The sequence below is a fragment of the Oncorhynchus keta genome, chromosome 26 (assembly GCF_023373465.1).
Source record: "Oncorhynchus keta strain PuntledgeMale-10-30-2019 chromosome 26, Oket_V2, whole genome shotgun sequence".
Lineage (NCBI taxonomy): Eukaryota > Metazoa > Chordata > Actinopteri > Salmoniformes > Salmonidae > Oncorhynchus > Oncorhynchus keta.
In genome coordinates this window covers 17,954,146-17,974,331 of record NC_068446.1, presented here as the reverse complement: position 1 = coordinate 17,974,331, position 20,186 = coordinate 17,954,146, and the positions used below count along the sequence as shown (strand labels likewise).

The following is a 20,186-nucleotide window of genomic DNA, read 5'->3' as shown; positions in this document are numbered from 1 at the left end:
TCTTGTAGCGGATGCGAGCTTCAACTGGAAGCCAGTGGAGAGAGCGGAGGAGCGTGGTGACGTGAGAGAACTTGGGAAGGTTGAACACCAGACGGGCTGCGGCGTTCTGGATGAGTTGTAGGGGTTTAATGGCACAGGCAGGGAGCCCAGCCAACAGCGAGTTGCAGTAATCCAGACGAGAGATGACAAGTGCCTGGATTAGGACCTGCGCCGCTTCCTGTGTGAGGCGTCTGCTGTTTATATGCTGTTTGACGAGAGAGCAACTGGGGATTCAGCATGAAGGAATCCCTCAGCAGAGGTCCGATCCCAGATCCTCTGAGCTGGTGGAAGAACAAGGCCTCTGTCTACCCACGGCTTACTAAAGTCATGATAGGGAGACTCTGCATAGTGGCCACATCCGTTCCCTCAGAGAGGGTTTTCTCAAAAACGTGACAAATAATTACTGAGAGAGGAAACCACATCAGCCCCTCGAAATTGAGGCAGCTTGCATTTCTAAATGCAAATCTCTCATAAAAGCAAAATATGGTCAGCATTGCTGTGTGCTGCTGGTTATAAAATGGAAATAAAGTAGAGCGAGAAAAGGACAGAACAGCTCTTTCCATGTTAAAATGTTTTGATGCTATACCACTCTGGTAGGCCTACATTATGATCAAATAGCCACAGTAGCCTACCTAGCCACTATTAAAACTGTAACTTAAAGCGGGTACAGCCTCAGTGTTCACAGTAAACGTGCACTGGAAGTTGCACAGAATTTTCCCAACGTTCAAGTTTGCGCTCAGCAGACCTGAAATGTACTCAGTCCCGAGAAGAATTAGAGGGAACATTGCTGCACAGTACCCTGACCTCAACCCCACCGAACATCTTTGGGATGAATTGGAACGCCGACTGCGAGCCAGGCCTAATTGCCCAAACATCAGTGCCCGACCTCACTAATGGTCTTGTGGCTGAATGGAAGCAAGTCCCCGCAGCAATGTTCCAACATCTAGTGGAAAGCCTTCCTAGAAGAGTGGAGTCTGTTATAGCAGCAAAGGGGGACCAACTCCATATTAATGCCCATGATTTGGAATGAGATGTTCGATGAGCAGGTGTCCACATACTTTTGGTCATGTAGTGTGTTTGGATGTGTTGATTTTGATCTGTTGCCCGAGAACTCTCTGGCTCTCTGCCAAGACAGACCTCTAATGACCCCGGATATCACAGAACGACATCGTCACCTCTACACAGCTTCTAGAAACCAATAAGATTTGTAAGTCGCTCTGGATAAGAGCGTCTGCTAAATGACTTAAATGTAAATGTAATGTAAATGTAAGACATTTATGATATCTGGATTTCCAGAATATAAGACATATCGCTTTCACGCCAGTCGGTTAACTATCTATTCTCTCACAAATACAATAACGTCACTGTAACAGCGTTGCAGTAATCAGCTAATCACAAAACACAACAGCTGTAAAACTGTACAAACTCTCTCAACAGCTCCCCTTTACAAACACCCATCGACCTCTGAATGGCCTCATTGTGCACTTATCATCACCATCATCGAGTTGGTTTCTCCTTCTGAAGTGCTCCAGTTCCTGTAGTATCAGATTACAGCCATATCACACTGAGACACTGGCCTACTTCTATGGGTTAATGTATATGGGCTATACAGGAGCTAATGCTGATCTTAAACAGTAAATGAAACAGACAGCTGGTGGCTCGTGTCCTGTGTTAGGGAGGGAGAATCAGAGATGTGTTTACCATGTGGCCAGGGAGAGGAGCTCTCCTATGTAAAAGCCTGGCCGAAGAGTTAGAATGAAAAAAATTAAAAAGATTTTCCAAGGCTCTGTTCTGTGGAGACACTCTTGAAATCGGTCCTCTCTTTGCTTCCTCGAGGTACACACTGACCTGTATGTGATTGTGTAACAGAGGTTCAACGCATGCACACCTTTCTACCCCCTCCTCTCTCACTCTCAGCTGTATTCTCAATCCAGGTAGACATCGGAGTGGAGCGTAGGGCTGTTGTCTTGACACACACAGGACACAGGGTTATGGACTGTCTCACATTTACCATGATGGAAAACTTCCACTCCTGGTGGAGGTCAGACAACACTATTCACCTGCCGGCCCTTCAGGGACCAACTAAAATTCTTCCAGCCACTAATAATAACTCCAACATTCTGCAGCTTTACCAGTAGAGGCCCAAAATGCAGCATTTTTATCGGAGATACTTGGTGAATCTTCTGGTCTGAGGTAAATTCAGCTTTCTACTGCTGTATAAACGTGACTCCGAGGTAAACTGTGTTTATTTGTCTTTCTTAGAAGGGCAGAAAGTAGGCCTAACGGTTTATCATCAGCCTCTAAAACCAAGTGCCCCAAAGCCAACAGTCTGCGGGAAGCCATCCAACACAAACAGGGGGAGAGCAGAGAGGAGCCTGGGAGAACAGAGGAGTGAGAGAAAAGTTTGGTGGAGTTGCAGGGTGTGCCAGGGAAATAGAGGGAGACAGTAGGGCGACATAGGGGGAGTTAGGAAGAGAGGCAGATGTAGCAAAACAGGGCGAGGTACAAGAGGAGGCACAGGGCCCTCCTAGGCCTAAATGGTGAGGGGCTGTAGTGGAGGCAGAGTTGGCCTGCCATACACTGTCCCTTACATTCCCCCTCTCACAGCCTGCTCTAGGAATCTACTCTAGTGTGTGGTGTGTGGTGTGTGTGTGTGTGTGTACACAGCCTGCTCTATAGGGTTGCTGGGGCCTATTATAGGGCTAATTGTACCCAGGAGTGGGTTTCATACACTCCTATATCTGCTACAGTAATAGTAATCAACCTATAGATTTACAAAGTAGGGCCAGCTTTCAAAGCCTATAATATCCACAGGGCTCTGGTTGGAGTTGAATGTACTATACTGTGCTTAGTGTGCAAATAAGCCATCTAAATTATACAGTTGACTTGTGATATATACAGTGGCTTGGGCTTGAGTGTGCGCACTAAACTGGAGCTTGCAGGGAATAGGGGTCAGGGCTAGGGGATAGGGATTGATATTGAACTAGACAACTGAATGGTCCTGCTTTGGTCCACTGCTCTCTGTCCCTCATTACTGCTGTCAAACACGTTAAAGTCAACAGGAGAGGATCAAAGTAAATGTTTGATTTTATTACTGTACTAAAAGCCTGAAGGGGAATTCAACCTTCTGTTCCACCCTGCCATACGCATTAAAATCAGATTAATCTGGGCGTCTTGGAGCACATCTGTCTGATCTATCTGAAGTCAAACACAGTCAACAGAAAACCTGATATCGACGTCAGCTCGGGTCAATGTCACCTTTAGAATAAACAACGTACGGCAGACGGCAGAGCACTTCTCAATGCTTTCACAATGGCTAACAAGGAAAAGAATCAGGCTTGACCCCGTGTAAGAGAAGTCAAAACAAAGTACTCACAGGGACTGTGTTTAATGCATCGAGACTCTGTAGTTTGGAGGACAAATCACTTGTGAGTGTGTGTCTGTGAGTGAGTGAGTGAGTGAGTGAGTGAGTGAGTGAGTGAGTGAGTGAGAAAAGAAAGAAAGAGAGATTAAAATACTGTAAAATCCAGTCAAATCCAAACTGGATCCAAAAGGATAAGTACAGATATCACAATTTCTGCGATAAACGGTATAACCGTTGAAGAGAGAAAGGTGATACAATATTTATTGAGCTGTTAAGAAGTTCTATCTGCACACAGTGCCCTGTCTTGTGTTCCCAGACTAAATACATCCTGTAACTGTCAAAAGGAAAGTGTTTTCCTCATATTTATTTCTACCACAGAAGAGTCTAGTGTCCCTGTTTAAAATATGGACGTATTCCCCATCAATGGACTCTTTGTTGAAGTGACACATCTGGATAATTAAAGGGAGGTGAGACGTGGGAGTGTGTTCATACCTCCCTGTGGCTGGACCTTCGCAGGCTAGACTGGCTCATACCTACCACACACACACACACACACACACACACACACACACACACACACACACACACACACACACACACACACACACACACACACACACACACACACACACACACACACACACACACACACACACACACACACACACACACACACACACACACACACACCTAATCTCTCTTCTCTACAAGTTGTTTCAGACTATTTTGTGCTGCTGTCTTCACTAATAAAAGCTCTTTATTAGTGTACTTGAAAGGTGTTTAAAAAAAAAAAGTAAATGTATTCAATCGGTTGGAACAAAGTGTAGGAGAAGCTCTATTTTGGTAGCCTCTGGTACATTCTAATGCCTTGATACCATCTGAAATACACAGCGAAACGATTGAACACTTTTTGGAATTTACCTCCCAGATTTGAAAAATGTGTTGTAATTGTGTAGAAAGACATTACTTGACAATTGAAATTACTAGTTAGTTGTTTTGGATATTTTCTAGGTCTAGGCCTATATGATAAAGCCTATTTGCTATGTAAAATAACATCAAACATTGTTTAACATTTAACCTGTCTTCTCTTGAGATTAACGTATTATTTACTGTTTTACTGCAATATATGAATTGCCACAATGTTGTTTGTTCTATAAATGATGTATTTCATCATTATCTTGACAAATAAATGAAAAGTTTTGTTTTTCCAGGTCTCTGTTTTTCCTAACTAAATTTGATGTTCTAATTCCACAACAATGCTTAAACCACATCAGGCGACCACTTTAGAGGTCTGGGAAAAATCCAAGAAATGTAAGTGCACACCTAAGCAATAGGTTGTTGTTTAGCAGTTTTTGTGTAGTGCACATGTGATAGTAGAGTTTGCTAAAGAAATACCCACTGGATTGATTAAAATAAGCATCAATCAAATCCTTCTGCCAGGCAGACGCGGCACCATAATGAATCAGTTGAACAGGCACAGTTCCCGGGCTCCAGCCCGTGCACGCTTTTTTAAAAATGGGTGTAATGGTGAAGACTCTAGGCAGCTCATGAGTTTCATGTTTGGTGGAAACAATGTATCCTACGTTTCTACGATCTGCATGCCAGTTAAACATTTTTATATATGCACATTTTCATGGAACAGTTTAATTTCAAAAATGTTCAAATAATGTTTTTGTTTCTAAAAAAATCCCCACCTCTTTAATGATGAAAACCTAGGATAGAATGATAATAATCTAAAAGTAAAGATTCTCACCCCCCCTTTTAAGATTTAGATACACTCCATTGGCGGCTAAAGTGGCATAGTTCCACTGGATGTCATAAGGCCTATAATGCATCATCAATTTGTAAAATACATAGGCCTGAAGGTGACAGAAAAACTGTCAAAAATATCCTGTTGAAAATGTTAAATGTAATGTAAATGTCTTCTTCTGGCTGAGTTTTACCTAGCCACCGTGCTTCTACACCTGCATTGCTTGCTGTTTGGGGTTTTAGGCTGGGTTTCTGTACAGCACTTTGAGATATCAGCTGATGTACAAAGGGCTATATAAATACATTTGATTTGATTTGATTTTCTCCACCTGTCTGTCTCCTTTTCTATCTGTCTTGACTTGAGCTATTGCTCGTGAAGTTCAAATTGTATCAAATGCTGAGGGTCCAGCCGGAAGCTGTCGCTAACGAACTTGCAACATTGTATCAACCAACTAAGCGGATTCCGGGCCCTCAACGTTTTCTGCGCCATTGAGCTCAGGACAGGAAGATTTTTTATCACTGGAGTTTCACTGGATATATGGGATCATTATATTTTGCTCTTTCACACCGAGGCTTGGTGATTATCGAGGCTGAAACTGTTTGAATACTCATACTAACCATACTATTTGTGATGTAAATTGAGTATGTAGTATGCCTATTTGTCAGACTATGGATATAGTTAGTATGCTAAAGGTTCCTGGGTGTTGTGCTACATTCGCCAAAATTCAAAGTATACAAGCAGTGGACACTATTTGCTTTTAAGGATCATAATGACATTTTTCCAGAAAATGGGCGTGGCTTCGCAACTTTTTCAGATTTGAAGAAAATGATGGAAAATATTAGTGATGGGCATTCCGGCTCTTTTCAGTGAGCCGGGTCGTTCGGCTCAGCTCACCATAAACAGCCGGCTCTTTTGGCTCCCAAACCGCTCTTTAAAAAAAACATGTTTTGTATTTTTTCAAGTCAAACAGTTTGCGATAGTTTGACTATGATTGTGTTAAAACAATGCTTAAATGTGCATTGTGTGTTAATGTGTTAAAACAATGCTTAAAATAATGCTCTACCTTAACCACAATGCATTGGTTTGTTATGAAACAGAATGTTATTAAACATTTGCATTTAAAGTAAAACTTTTTCATGTATATCAACAAAGTCCATACAAATGTAACAATTCAAAACGAATACAATCTGAACAAAATAATAACAGAATATTGCACCATATCCTCCAAATAGGATGGGACCTCCGTTATGACATCTGCTGAGGGATTCCTTCGTGCTGCATCCCCAGTTGCTCTCTTGTCAAACAGCATCCAAACAGCAGACGTTTGTGGCACTACTGCTGGTGCTGGTTCTGATAGCACGTGATTATATTCCATCCTGTGTTATTGTTATTGACCAAAATAACTATATAATAATTATTTTCCACCATCATTTGCAAATAAATTCATCAAAAATCCTACAATGTGATTTTCTGGACATTTTTCTCATTTTGTCTGTCATAGTTGAAGTGTACCTATGATGAAAATTACAGGCCTCTCTCATCTTTTTAAGTGGGAGAACTTGCACAATTGGTGGCTGACTAAATAATGTTTTGCCCCACTGTATATAATACTGGATTAAATAATGATGTAGTAATAACTGCTTGCTGTACCTCTCTCCACTGATCTCCACAGTGACCTGCTCGAAGGGTTCCAGGACTCTGCACACCTCCTCCACCACCTCCCATTCTTCTTGGGTCAGAGCATCAACAGGTGCATTGACAATGGCCAGGGTAGAGATGATGGCATCCTTTGATTCAAGAAACCGCTTCAACATATACAATGTTGAATTCCACCTTGTAGTGCAGTCTTGTTTAGGCCTCAGCTCAGACATCCCCATCTGGCGTTGTGTAGACTTTTTCAGCACCTACTGTGCTCCTGTGGGAGTATTCCACAGCTGCTTTCACTTTGTCCACAGTGGGCTTCATCACCTTCAGAGCATCTCTTACAATCAGGTTGATTGTGTGGGCAAGACATGGATGATGGGTCCATTTTAAAATGTTCAAGGCTTTGGTTATGTTAGCTGCATTGTCTTTAACACAACAGACCACTTTTCCATCTACTTGCCATTCTCTGGCCTCTCTCAACAGTTCCTCTGCCAAGTTCTCTGAGTTGTGTCTGTCGCTGAACACAAAGCTGTCCAGAAAGTCATTCTCCCTGGAAAGTTTTTTAAATAATTTTATTTAGACAGGAGTAATTATATAATTTTGGCTAAACATCCATTTACTTTAGGGCAATCAAATCCAATGTTATTAATCACATGTGTCGAATACAACAGGACCTTACAGTGAAATGCCGAATACAACAGGACCTTACAGTGAAATGCTTACTTACGAGCCCCTAACCGACAGAGCAGTTAAAAAAATACGGATAAGAATAAGAGATGAAAGTAACAAGTAATTAAAGAGCAGCAGTAAAAAATAACAATGTATACAGAGGGGTGCCGGTACAGAGTCGATGTTTGGGGGCACCGGTTAGTTGAGGTAGTATGTACATGTAGGTAGAGTTAATTAAAGTGACTATGGATAGTTGACAACAGAGAGTTGCAGTGGTGTGGAGAGGGGAGGGGGGCAATGCGATAGTCTGGGTAGCTTGTAGACTAGATGTTCAGGACTCTTATGGCTTCTGGGGAAGAGGCTGTTTAGAAGCCTCTTGGACATAGACTTGGCGCTCCGGTACTGCTTGCCATGTGGTAGCAGAAAGAACAGTCTATGACTAGGGTGGCTAGAGTCTTTGACAATTTTTAGGGCCTTCCTCTGACATCGCCTGGTATAGAGGTTCTGGATGGCAGGAAACTTGGCCCTAGTGATGTACTGGTCCATTCACACTATCTTCTGTAGTGCCTTGTGGTTGGAGGCCGAGCAGTTGCCATACCAGGCCGTGAATTAACCAGTCAGATGCTCTCAATGCTGCAGCTGTGGAACCTTTTGAGGATCTGGGGACCCACGTCAAAACCTTTCAGTCTCCTGAGGGGGAATAGGTTTTGTCGTGCCAGCTTCACGACTGTCATGGTGTTCTTGGACCATGTTAGTTTGTTGGTGTGGACACCAAGGAGCTTGAAGCTATCAACCTGCTCCACTACAGCCCCGTCGATGAGAATGGGGGCGCGCTCGGTCCTCTTTTTCCTGTAGTCCACAATCATCTCCTTCATCTTGATCACAATGAGGGAGAGGTTGTTGTCCTGGCACCACACGGCCAGGTCTCTGACCTCCTACCTATAAGCTGTCTCATCGGCAAATTGAATGATGGTGTTGGAGTCATGCCTGGCTGTGCAGTCATGAGTGAACAGGGAGTACAGGAGGGGGGTGAGACCGCACCCCTGAGGGGCCCCTGTATTGAGGATCAGCGTGGCAGATGTGTTGTTACCTACCCTTACCACCTGGGGGTGGCCCGTCAGGAAGTCCAGGATCCAGTTGCAGAGAGAGGTGTTTAGTCCCAGGGTCCTTAGCTTATTGATGAGCTTTGAGGGCACTATGGTGTTGAACGCTGAGCTGTAGTCAATGAACAGCATTCTCACATAGGTGTTCCTTTTGACCAGGTGGGAAAGGGCAGTGTGGAGTGCAATAGAGACTGCATCATCTGTGGATCTGTTAGGGCAGTATGCAAATTGGAGTGGGTCTAGGGTTTCTGGGATGATGGTGTTGATGTGAGCCATGACAAGCCTTTCAAAGAACTTCATGGCTACAGATGTGAGTGCTACGGGTTGGTAGTCATTTAGGCAGGCAACCTTAGTGTTCTTGGCACAGGCACTATGGTGGTCTGCTTAAAACATGTTGGTATTACAGACTCGGACAGGGAGAGGTTGAAAATGTCAGTGAAGACACTTGCTAGTTGGTCAGCGCATGCTTGCAGTACACGTCCTGGTAATCTGTCTGGCCCTGCGGCCTTGTGAATGTTGACCTTTCTAAAGGTCTTACTCAATCCAGCATCCTAACAGTGCACTACACCCACCAACTTTCCTTTCCAATTAGCAAAAGGCTGAAACCAGAGATCTGTATATAATGACGAGATGCTCATGTCTCTACCCTAACAGTGGTAGTTTTTGTCCCAAAGGCAGAAAGGCAGGCCACAGTGCTGATCCCGTTTCATGAGCTGAAATAAAAGACTCAAAAAGCACAAAAAGCTTATCTCGCTCAAATTTTGTGTCCAATTTCTTTACATCCATGTTAGTGAGCATTTTATCCTTTGTCAAGATAATCCATCCACCTGACAGGTGTGGCATAAAAAGGAGCTGATTAAACAGCACGATCATTACACAGGTGTACCTTGTGCTGGGGATACTTAAAGGCCACTCTAAATTGTGTAGTTTTGACACACAACTAATTGCCACAGGTGTCTCAAGTTGAGGGAGCATGCAATTGACATGCTGACTCCAGGAATGTTCATTTGTCTATCATAAGCCACCTTCAATGTTGTTTTAGAGAATTTGACAGTACATCCAACCGGCCTCACAACCACAGACCACGTGTAACCAAGCCAGTCCAGGACCTCCACATCCGGCTACTTCCCCTGTGGGGTCGTCAGAGGAGGGGAGGGGTGCTGCGGAGTATTTCTGTCTATAATAAAACCCTTTTGTTTGGAAAAACACATTTTGATTGGCTAGGCCTCGCTCCTAAGTTGGTGGGCCTTTGCCCTCCCAGTCCCATCCATGGCTGTGCCCCTGCCCAGTCATGTGAAATCCATAGATTAGAGCCTAATGAATTTATTTAAATTGATTGATTTCCTTATATGAACTGTAAGTCAGCAAAATCATTGAAATTGTTGCATGTGGCATTTATATTTTTGTTCAGTATATATTACCCGAGAAAGCATGCGAGCGAAACAGAGCCCCTCTGTTTGTAGCCCATGTATCTGATGCTGTCTGGACAGAAATAGTATGACAGGGTCCAGACAGTATCATATACATGATCTACACATACTGAGACAGGGGGGCGCTGTTTCGCTCGCTCGGATGGTTTAACTGAGATTGATGCATCTCGATCAAATAAATGATCAATATTTTACTTGGACGGGCAAGGAGGTACGGTAGGGCGGGCCAGGCCACCTAAGGCTCGCCCATAATGCTGGGCGTGAATCCAAAGGCGGGAAGGCAGGTGACAAGCCCAAAATAAATGCTGGGCAGATTTTTGGCAAGATTAAAAATTGTTTTTCTGTCAAGGCGGGAAGGCGGCAGGTGGAAGATGCATAGCTCATTCTAACGGACAAGGGTCCTAATTGAAAAAATAATGCCCAGTTAACATTAAGAAACGGCTGAAAAGGAGCATTGTCTTTCTTGTTATTTATTATGGACAGATTTTTAGCCACATAGTCCAAATTATTGTAGTAAGACTGTTTAGATCAAAATGTGTGCGTCTTGATACCGAGCTCATCCAAGTTTATTGTATTAATTTATAGTCTGCTGTTCCTGAATCATAAAACTAGACCATTGCTTCAGGTGCTGGGAAAATGTCTGTTCTCCAAAACTATTGGGTCCCCCCAGGCTCAGAACAGGAAGTGGCCAAGGAAAGAAACTCCCATCAGAAAACCAGACTTTCTGAGGCTGGAATTATGATCTCTTTATTCAGCTTCAGCGGGCGTGCGTGAGTGCGTGTGTGTTTACCCACATACCTCTCTCCAGGGGAGGAAAATCCTAGAGAAATTTGTAACAAAAACACGTTGTAGCCCCTAACCAGGTTATCCTACATTCTCACATTGCAAAAGCAAACCGGATAGGGGTGTTGTGCTGTTGAATAGGTGCAGAAACAATTAGCTTTTTCTTGGAAAGACTTAGTCTCTTTCCTCTCATGGTCACACAGAGGGGTGATGGTCCTTGCACCCTGGGAGAGCCGGGAGAGTCAACACACAGCCCATCCCCATCCCTGGTCCCCTGCCCTGGCTGGTTCTACTGTCAACATCACTGCATGCTACTGTATGCCATGAGCGAGAGGAGGAGGACTGGAGAGAGGAGGACTGGAGAGATGATAAGAGTCTGAAATGTGTGCATCTCTCTCTGTGTGTGTATGTGTGTGTGTGTATATACAGTATGTGTGTGTAGGATCTGCCCTCCCTCAGCCCCTGACTGTTTAGTGAGCCAGGCAGGCTAGTTAGCTTTAATAGTGGCCATTACAGTGAAGTAAAGATGTGCAGGCCAATGATAGCAGCCTTAAATCACCTGTCAGCCTTGATTAAAGGGGCATCCATACCCCTTACCCACAACCTGCTCTGAAACACACAACCTGCCACTTACCCACAACCTGCTCTGAAACACACAACCTGCCACTTACACACAACCTGCCACTTACATACATCCTGCCACTACACACAATCGGCTCTAAAACACACAACCTGATCTGAAACAAAGAACCTGCTCTGAAACACACAACCTGCCACTACACACAACCTGCTCTGAAACACACAACCTGCCACTACACACAACCTGCTCTGAAACACACAACCTGCCACTACACACAACCTGCTCTGAAACACACAACCTGCCACTACACACAACCTGCTCTGAAACACACAACCTGCCACTACACACAACCTGCTCTGAAACACACAACCTGCCACTACACACAACCTTTCTCTGAAACACACAACCTGCCACTACACACAACCTGCTCTGAAACACACAACCTGCCACTACACACAACCTGCTTTGAAACACACATCCCACTCTGAAACAGTCAACCCCTAGGATGGGAGGTGCTGTATTTTTGTAGTTATACATGATCCAGGAGAAGGCTGCATTAATAAACAAAGAATAATATAAACTGTGGCACAATCGTTTCCCCTTCGGCACCCCTCTCTTCTTCTTGTATTCAGGATGTGCGCGGACCAAATATTTATATACAGAAACTAAATGTAGCATGAACTACCTAACCTATACTGTGAGTCGGAAGTTTAAATACACTTAGGTTGGAGTCATTAAAACTCGTTTTTTAACCACTCCACAGATGTCTTGTTAAACTATAGTGTTGGCAAGTCTGTTAGGATATCTACTTTGTGCATGACACAAGTAATTTTTCCAACAATTATTTACAGACAGATTATTTCACTTATAATTAATTTTATCACAATTACAGTGGGTCAGAAGGTTACATACACTAAGTTGACTGAGCCTTTAAACAGCTTGGAAAATTCCTGAAAACGATGTCATGGCTTTAGAAGCTTCTGATAAGCTAATTGACATCATGTGAGTCAATTGGAGGTGGACCTGTGGATGTATTTCGAGGCCTACCTTCAAACTCAGTGCTTCTTTGCTTGACATCATGGGAAAAACAAAAGAAATCAGTCAAATACCTCAGAAAAATAATTGTAGACCTCCACACGTCTGGTTCATCCTCGGGAACAATTTCCAAATGCCGGAAGGTACCACGTTCATCTGTATGTGTCACATGTGAAACAGACTATTAGACAGAGAAGAGAGAAAGAAGAGAGTTTATCTGAAAGCTATAATTAACTCCCAACTTCAGTCAGTGTGGGCAGAGACCGTGACAATCTGGTAGTGATTAGTGGGCTATTAAATTCAAACTTTTATTAATTCAAGGGTATGATTAGGAAAGAAACGTTATACTTCCACCAAGGAAGAGGGGGGTAGGGGCATAATTAATAAATATATAAAAAAGGGGATTAAATCATGTTATTTGATAGACTTCAATTCTATCTGCTAATTTCATAGTTGATCTATTCCCTCATAGCACCCTAATCAAATATTAATTTGATTTATTTAACTGGTATAGTCAGTTAAGAAGAAATTCTTATTTACAATGATGGCCTACCAGGGAACAGTGGGTTAACTGCCGTGTTCAGGGGCAGAACGACAGATTTGTCTGGGATTCGATCCAACAACCTTTCGGTTACTGGCCCAACGCTCAAACCACTAGGCTACCTGCCGCCCCAGGTAGCCTTTCTATCCAAAGCCAGATGTAAACAAGAGGCGAACAAAAACACACCCACAGCCCTTCTCTCCCTGGTCATTAGAGGAATTATGTGTACTGTTAACGTGTGACATCTGGAAGCGAGGTGAAGGGAAGACTATAAACATTCATGGGCGGGCCACAGGTGTGCTACTTAGGGTGATAATGTTAAAGGGGTAGTTCACCCAAATTACTAAATGACACATTGGTTTCCTTACCCTGTAAGCAGTCTATGGACAAAGTATGAAAGCAGTCCATGCCTTGGTTTAGTTTCCCTTGCATTGTTTCCACATGTTAACGTTCTAACAAATCCACTTCAAGTCATGGGACCGATATTAGCATTTTTCGCACATACTTCTTGCGCATCATGATGCAATCTAAACCAACAACACAATTGTAGGGTTCAAATACACACTTGTGCACACACTCCCGGTTGGTGTCACTCCCAGCCCCGGTACTAGTGACCCTCTCTCTGACTAGTAAGAATATCTGGACTCTATTCACTGTTAATGATACCCAGCTGGGTTAAATGAGACATGAGAGAAAGTGAGAGGGAGAGGGAAAGAGAGAGGGAGATAGAGGGAGAGTACAGTGAGAAAGACAAAGTAGGAGAGAAAGGGGCGAGATAAATAAAGCTTTTAACTGATTCCAAGGCCCTAACCCTCAGTTTTGGATGTTAAATGTGGAAACTCAATTATCAGGTCCAAGAAGTCCTTTTCCATTTCCTCCCATGGTGTTTAAATCATGTCAGAGCCCAAGACCCGCTCCATTCTCACTGTCTTTCTCCTTCCATCTCAACTCTATACTACTAAACACGTTAATATCGATACTACCAATTAAAATCCAACTACTGCTACTTCAATAAATTACACAATTACTTCTTGTAAATGTAACACGACTACTAGGCTTGGGCGATATAGAATTTATACCGTATAATGGGGTATTTCTAAAACAGATGATTTGCAATACTGTAAAATAAAATCCAAACCATACCAAAATCCAAACCATACCAAAATCCAAACCATACCAAAATCCAAACCATACCAAAATCCAAACCATACACCACTGCTTATAAGTGAAGTAAAACTAATACATCTAAGATGTGTCAAATAAATTATATCCAGCTCAGGGCTCCAGCTATGCATTTGCTTCCCTAACTTGCTAGCTAAATGTCAATAATCAAGCTTCTTGGCCACAACATAGACATAGATCCCTGTAGCCTGAAATGTTTTGTGCGTCCCAAAAAAAGAGAATAAATAGTGCCTCGGGTGCACTTCCGGTAATACTGTATACCTGGTATGGAACAGAAATGGAATGAAAATCTGTTTACCTCCCAACCCTAACTACTATTACTGCTGCTTGCAAATATTGCCATTTCTACTACTATCACAATTACTGTGCTATTACTATGGTACTTCAAAGTAGTTTCAAGCTTTCAATAAATACATCTCTCCAAAGACATTCCTGAACACAGAACACTTAGACAGTTTGAATGATTCTGTTTTCTTGGACCCTGAACATCATACAAAATCGTACTACTTATTCGGATACACAACAACATGTTATTATTAAGTACTAGGCACGAGAAGGAGCAAAAGAGAGGGAGAGAGACAGCTGAGAGAGAAATAAAATGTTCTTGTTGTTTTCAGGTTCTTGCCAATCCATCCATCTGTGTGAGGCGTTAAGAGACCAGCTCCCTTTCTTCCCTCTTTCTCTTTCTTCTCCCCATTTAATCACTGCATATTCCCACTCAAAGCAAAGTAGTTATCTTTATTCATGTATTTATTCATTCTGTTCTCATTATCTGGACTTAACTGAACCAGGAAGAGACCACTTCAGCACAGTTGTCTCAGAATTGATCACGAATCAGAAAAGATGTTTAGGTGGTTGTAATATTTCTCTACACTGGTACTTAGAATAGGACGAGACTGACTGTGACTGTGCATACTAACCATCAGTTCACAGTTGTCCTATAAGAATCACAATAGTACATCGAAATGAAGTACTAGTTAGCCGCCGAGAATAGACGTTTTGTTAGGTGTCGTTTAGTACAGTATTCATTTGTGGATGTCCATCATCCATTTCATATAAGATATGTTCTGAATTACAATTCATACGATATATTATGAATTGCAATATGTTACAAATTGCAGTACTTACAATATGTTATGAATTTGCAAAACATATGATATCTAACAAATTCAAATGTGTTGTGGCAAACGTTAGCGAGGCGGCAAACGTTAGCTAGGCGGGAAACGTTAGCTAGGCGGGAAACGTTAGGTAGGCGGCTAACTTTAGCTAGGCGGCTAACGTTAGCAAGGGTTAGGGTTAAGCATAAGGTTTAAGGGTTAAGGTTATCTAACCTCCAAAGTAGTTGCAAAGTAGCTAAAAAGTAGTAATAGTTGCTAATTAGCTAAAATGCAGAAGTTGTCCGTGATGAGATTCGAACACGCGCAGCATAAAGAGCCTAGTTTAAGGAGAGGAATGGCCTATCACCTGTCAGACAGCACAAGAGAAGCTCCTCAAAAAAGCTGGTACTGAAGTAAAACATGCTTTTTTAAGCCCAGTCATTGCACAACAAACAACAATTCTAAATGCAATCATGTGTTAAAAACTTTGGCGGCCATGATTAAAAAGAGCTACTATTTTTATTTCTCAATCTCAACTCCTAATTAAAGCGCGCCTCCCATTCGCCATTCGACTGCATACGCTATAGCCTAGTCAACGGTTGGCGGGCGATCAGCGAGTCACCCACCACTTTACCATGTGAGCTTGCAGTATAATTGTTTGAAACCCAAATGTTTTACTTTTACTTCAAAATAATGACGACGGTCTAACCTTACTTTGAAATAGCCTAGCCAAAATCCAACCACAGTCCTAGTCATATTAGCAACCCATCATCATTGTTGCTATTAGATTCCCCCTCTTTCTAAGTTTCTAATTGAGATTTTCATCTCTGTCGCATACGGAACCGCTCACATTAGGTGGGCTGTTCAGAAGTGTTTTCCCTCAAACTGCATTTTGGCAAATGTTAGATAATGCCGTTTTATTACCTGCTTTTACAGCAGTTGCATTTTCAATAATCGCCCTTTGACTGTAAGACATTTACCTTAAGTTCTTCATTAAAAATGTCAGTTTGTTGTCTGCATGCATAGTATTTTCTTTGGTCAAGTCATTTTACTGTTTGGAAAAAAGTGGCGCGGCCTCTGTCTGTGTGTCTGTCTGTGTCTGTGTCTGTGTCTGTGTCTGTCTGTGTGTCTGTGTCTGTCTGTGCGTGTCTGTGTGTGTCTGTCTGTGCGTGTCTGTGTCTCTGTGTGTGTGTCTGTCTGTGCGTGTCTGTGTCTCTGTGTGTGTGTCTGTCTGTGTCTCTGTACCTGTGTGTGCGTGTCTGTGTCTCTGTGCCTGTGTGTGTCTGTCTGTGCGTGTCTGTCTGTCGTTAACTGTTTTTTGAATGGTTAATGAGGGTTGGTCTCTGCCTGTCCGTCCGCGTCTCTGCCTGTCCGTCCGCGTCTCTGCCTGTCCGTCCGCGTCTCTGCCTGTCCGTCCGCGTCTCTGCCTGTCCGTCCGCGTCTCTGCCTGTCCGTCCGCGTCTCTGCCTGTCCGTCCGCGTCTCTGCCTGTCCGTCCGCGTCTCTGCCTGTCCGTCCGCGTCTCTGCCTGTCCGTCCGCGTCTCTGCCTGTCCGTCCGCGTCTCTGCCTGTCCGTCCGCGTCTCTCCCTGTCCGTCCGCGTCTCTGCCTGTCCGTCCGCGTCTCTGCCTGTCCGTCCGCGTCTCTGCCTGTCCGTCCGCGTCTCTGCCTGTCCGTCCGCGTCTCTGCCTGTCTGTCCGCGTCTCTGCCTGTCCGTCCGCGTCTCTGTCTCTCTCTCTGCGTCTCTGCGTCTGTCTCTCTGTCTGCGTCTCTGAGAATGGAGACTAGCTGAGATAAGGTCTGGATTTTCCCATAAGACATCAGCGAGTAGCGACTCCTGGTCTGTTGTTTTGTTAAAAGCAGTAATAAATATAAGGCTTCATGTAGGTTGTCTTGACCAAAACATTGTTTTTAGCCAATTCCCTGAATTGTCGGTTTACTGTATGTCTGACTGTTGGACCTTCGGTCTTGATATTAATTCTCACAATGTTAACACAGAAACTGCTATGTAAGCCATACTGAGGCGGTTCAAGGGGCCACAGAAATACCTGCTGTGTGTGTGTTCACTGGGCCACAGAAGTACCTGCTGTGTGTGTTCACTGGGCCGTTGAAATACCTGCGGTGCATTCCTCTGATAAGTTAAAGCACGTGTTGAGAGCTGGAAGAGAGAGGTCAGGCTGGCTATTTCTAGCAGTGAGGTCATGAACCCGGCTCAACACACACTCTTCCATACCCACACACACACTGCCAGGAATGGCTAAGTGGGTCACACCACATGCTCCCCCCACCTTGACCTCTCTAGAACAACTGTCCTTTATGACTCTGGGGGCGTTTCCACTAACCTGTGGCTCAGATGGCTCAGCCAGTTAGAGCCTGTATGAGTCTGTGTGTATATATAACTGCTTGGGATAAAAATGTCTCCTGCTAAGTGACTGTATTATTATTACAAACCCCATATAAAAATGGTAGAATTTAGCCTCTGTGTGGATGTCACCCACATAACACAGGGCACCTACATACCTCATACATACCGTCTACATACTACCTCCATAACACCCACGTAACACCTACATACCGCCTGCATGACAAGAGGACAAAGACTGACACACAAATATGGATGGTGTGCTCTTTACAGGCTAGGAGGTCAAAGTTTGTCCATGAGGAAATCTTTGAGACCATAGCATTATACTGTACATGCCGTAGTCTAAATGACAATACATAATATATCGTAGTATGATAATACCAAGCCAAAATAACATGTCCAGGGACAGGACTCAAGTGGTGAAAAGTTGCTCAACTTTTCTTAAACACAGTGAATGACCACCCACCAAAACAAAGCAGAACAAATTCTCTGGGCTTTGAAGTGGCAGCATGAAAGTGAAAAAGCCACAAGCAATTTCTACATTCGTTTCACTGCTGCTCCACCAGCCAAAACAAAGACCTTCAATATCCTATCAGCTGGGAAGCACAACATTATTTTTCTGAACAAATTTTCTAAGAATTTTCAATGAAACATATATATATAGGATATGTGAGGCTATATTCTCCATTGACTAATACGTAGTAAAAAACTGACGTAACTAGCAAGCAAATGTTTAACTTCCTGTAATGTATGGCTTCACTGATAAGTGGCAGTCGGTGCCATTTAAGATGAGGACAATTATGTTTCATGAGTATGGTCTTATTTGTACTACAGCATACTGGATGACTGTCATTCATATTCCATTCACCCAGTTCAATTCAATAGCTTTAGGCTACAATATGGTACTGATATTTTCCCTGTACTCATCATGAGGTTGCTACAACCGAGCCTATGAATGAAAGACTACAACGTAGGTGCACAGGTCGAGAGAAGAATTTGACAGAGTGACACATTCAATACTGCCTTGCAAACTCTTGCCTGCATCTAGCTAATCAAGGGCGTAGTCATTAGTCCAACAATTCCAAACGAGAGTTTCTATTGGACAAATTTAGGTATTTGTATTCGTTCCGTTTAAGAAACTTTTTTCCAACAGAATCACGGGAATGAATACACTCCTGATCCCACCAAACAGTTCCCTTTCGTAGCCAATTACAAACAGCTCATTGTAAAACAAACTCCCCCAAAACTGCTTGTTGTATTCCTTCTCGCATCTACGCGCTCTCCTCCTCTCACCTTTTCCCTTCGCTTGTGGACTTCAATGCACTATACATCAGCTGTCTGTGACCAGGCGAAAAAAACCTCTCCAAGACAAACCTTCATATCATAACCGCTACACACAGCGTACATCATTGTCACCATATTAGCTAAAGTAACATCATAGTCAACATAGCTAATAGCCTAGGCTAAACTAGCTAACTGCATTTTCTAGCTAAGTGAAAGGAAAAAACTGATTTTTAAAAAACATTTATTTGTTCAAAACTGTTCAACTATTTTCTCTGAGTCAACTACTCACCACATTTTATGCACTGCGGTGCTAGCTAGCTGTAGCTTATGCTTCCAGTACAATAATCATTCTCTGATCCTTTGATTGAGTGGACAACATATCAGTTCATGCTGCAATTGCTCTGATAAGTTGAAGGACGTCCTCCAGAAGTTGTCATTATTACGGTGTAAGTCTATGAAAAGGGGTGCGAACCATGAGCCTCCTAGGTTTTGTATTTAAGTCAACATTGAGTAATTTTTTAAATGCCATCATATTCTGTGATAAGTGCAAATAGTCTACATTAAAACCCAAGCAAATGCACAATCCTTTTCAAATTCAAACAAGAGCAACAGTATTATGCAGTATGTGTGTAATGGCATTTGCGTAGCAGCTGGATTGCAGCAGTGCTTTCACAGTGAAGTGTGGATATGCGAAAGGCTGCATCATGTCTCTCTGCTATCATCTATTCTAGTCTGCCATGCAAACAGCAACACTCTCTCTTTCTCTCTTGCAAATGGGACATGGGTTCAAAACTACACTAAAAACACAGACACCTAGACTAATGTGAGGTACTGACACAATTCTACAGAAAATAGAAGCATATATCTAGCTTCAAGTGAAACCCAATCCATTTACCATCGAAACACACGGAGAAGAAAGTCATATTTGATAAATTTTTTTAGAGAGAAAAAGGACAATTGAAACTTACTTTTAAAGAGTTTATCCTTTCAAAACATTTGTTCCGAGTAGGCGGTGGAGTATTCCTGTGAGTGTCCGTGTCCCCAGTTCAGTCTGTTAGAATCCAAGCCTGCCTATTCTCTCTGTTCACTCTCGCTCAGCTCAGGTCCCTCTCACATACAATGGACTGATGCAAGACACCCCTGGAAAAAAAGGGAGCTCGGGAGGAGGGAGAGAAAGAGAGAGAAAAAAACATCACATTCTGAGGATTCTTGGGGGCATGCCAAAATCCCAGAATTCCTCATGCTATACATATGGTTTCAATTAAGTCAAACCCCAGTACCCAATCAGAATGCTTTTTTCTCCTTTAGGAGAACTCTTTTTTTGA

The 20,186-nt window shown here is 43.0% G+C and overlaps 1 protein-coding gene across 5 annotated transcripts in view; it reads right to left on the bottom strand.

The window, feature by feature from the left end:
- The window catches only part of LOC118359015 (discoidin domain-containing receptor 2-like), a 53,425-nt gene extending 33,424 nt beyond the window's left edge, over nt 1-20,001 (bottom strand). For 4 of the 5 annotated variants that reach the window (XM_052480291.1, XM_035737144.2, XM_035737143.2 and 1 more), the window contains exons 1-2: nt 19,830-20,001; nt 12,472-12,553 (exon numbers count right to left, since the gene is read on the bottom strand). The gene's annotated coding sequence lies outside the window, so the exon portion shown is untranslated. The remainder of the gene's footprint in view (nt 1-12,471; nt 12,554-19,829) is intronic. The other variant, XM_035737142.2, reaches the window with a different exon arrangement.
- Nucleotides 20,002-20,186: the final 185 nt, after the last annotated feature.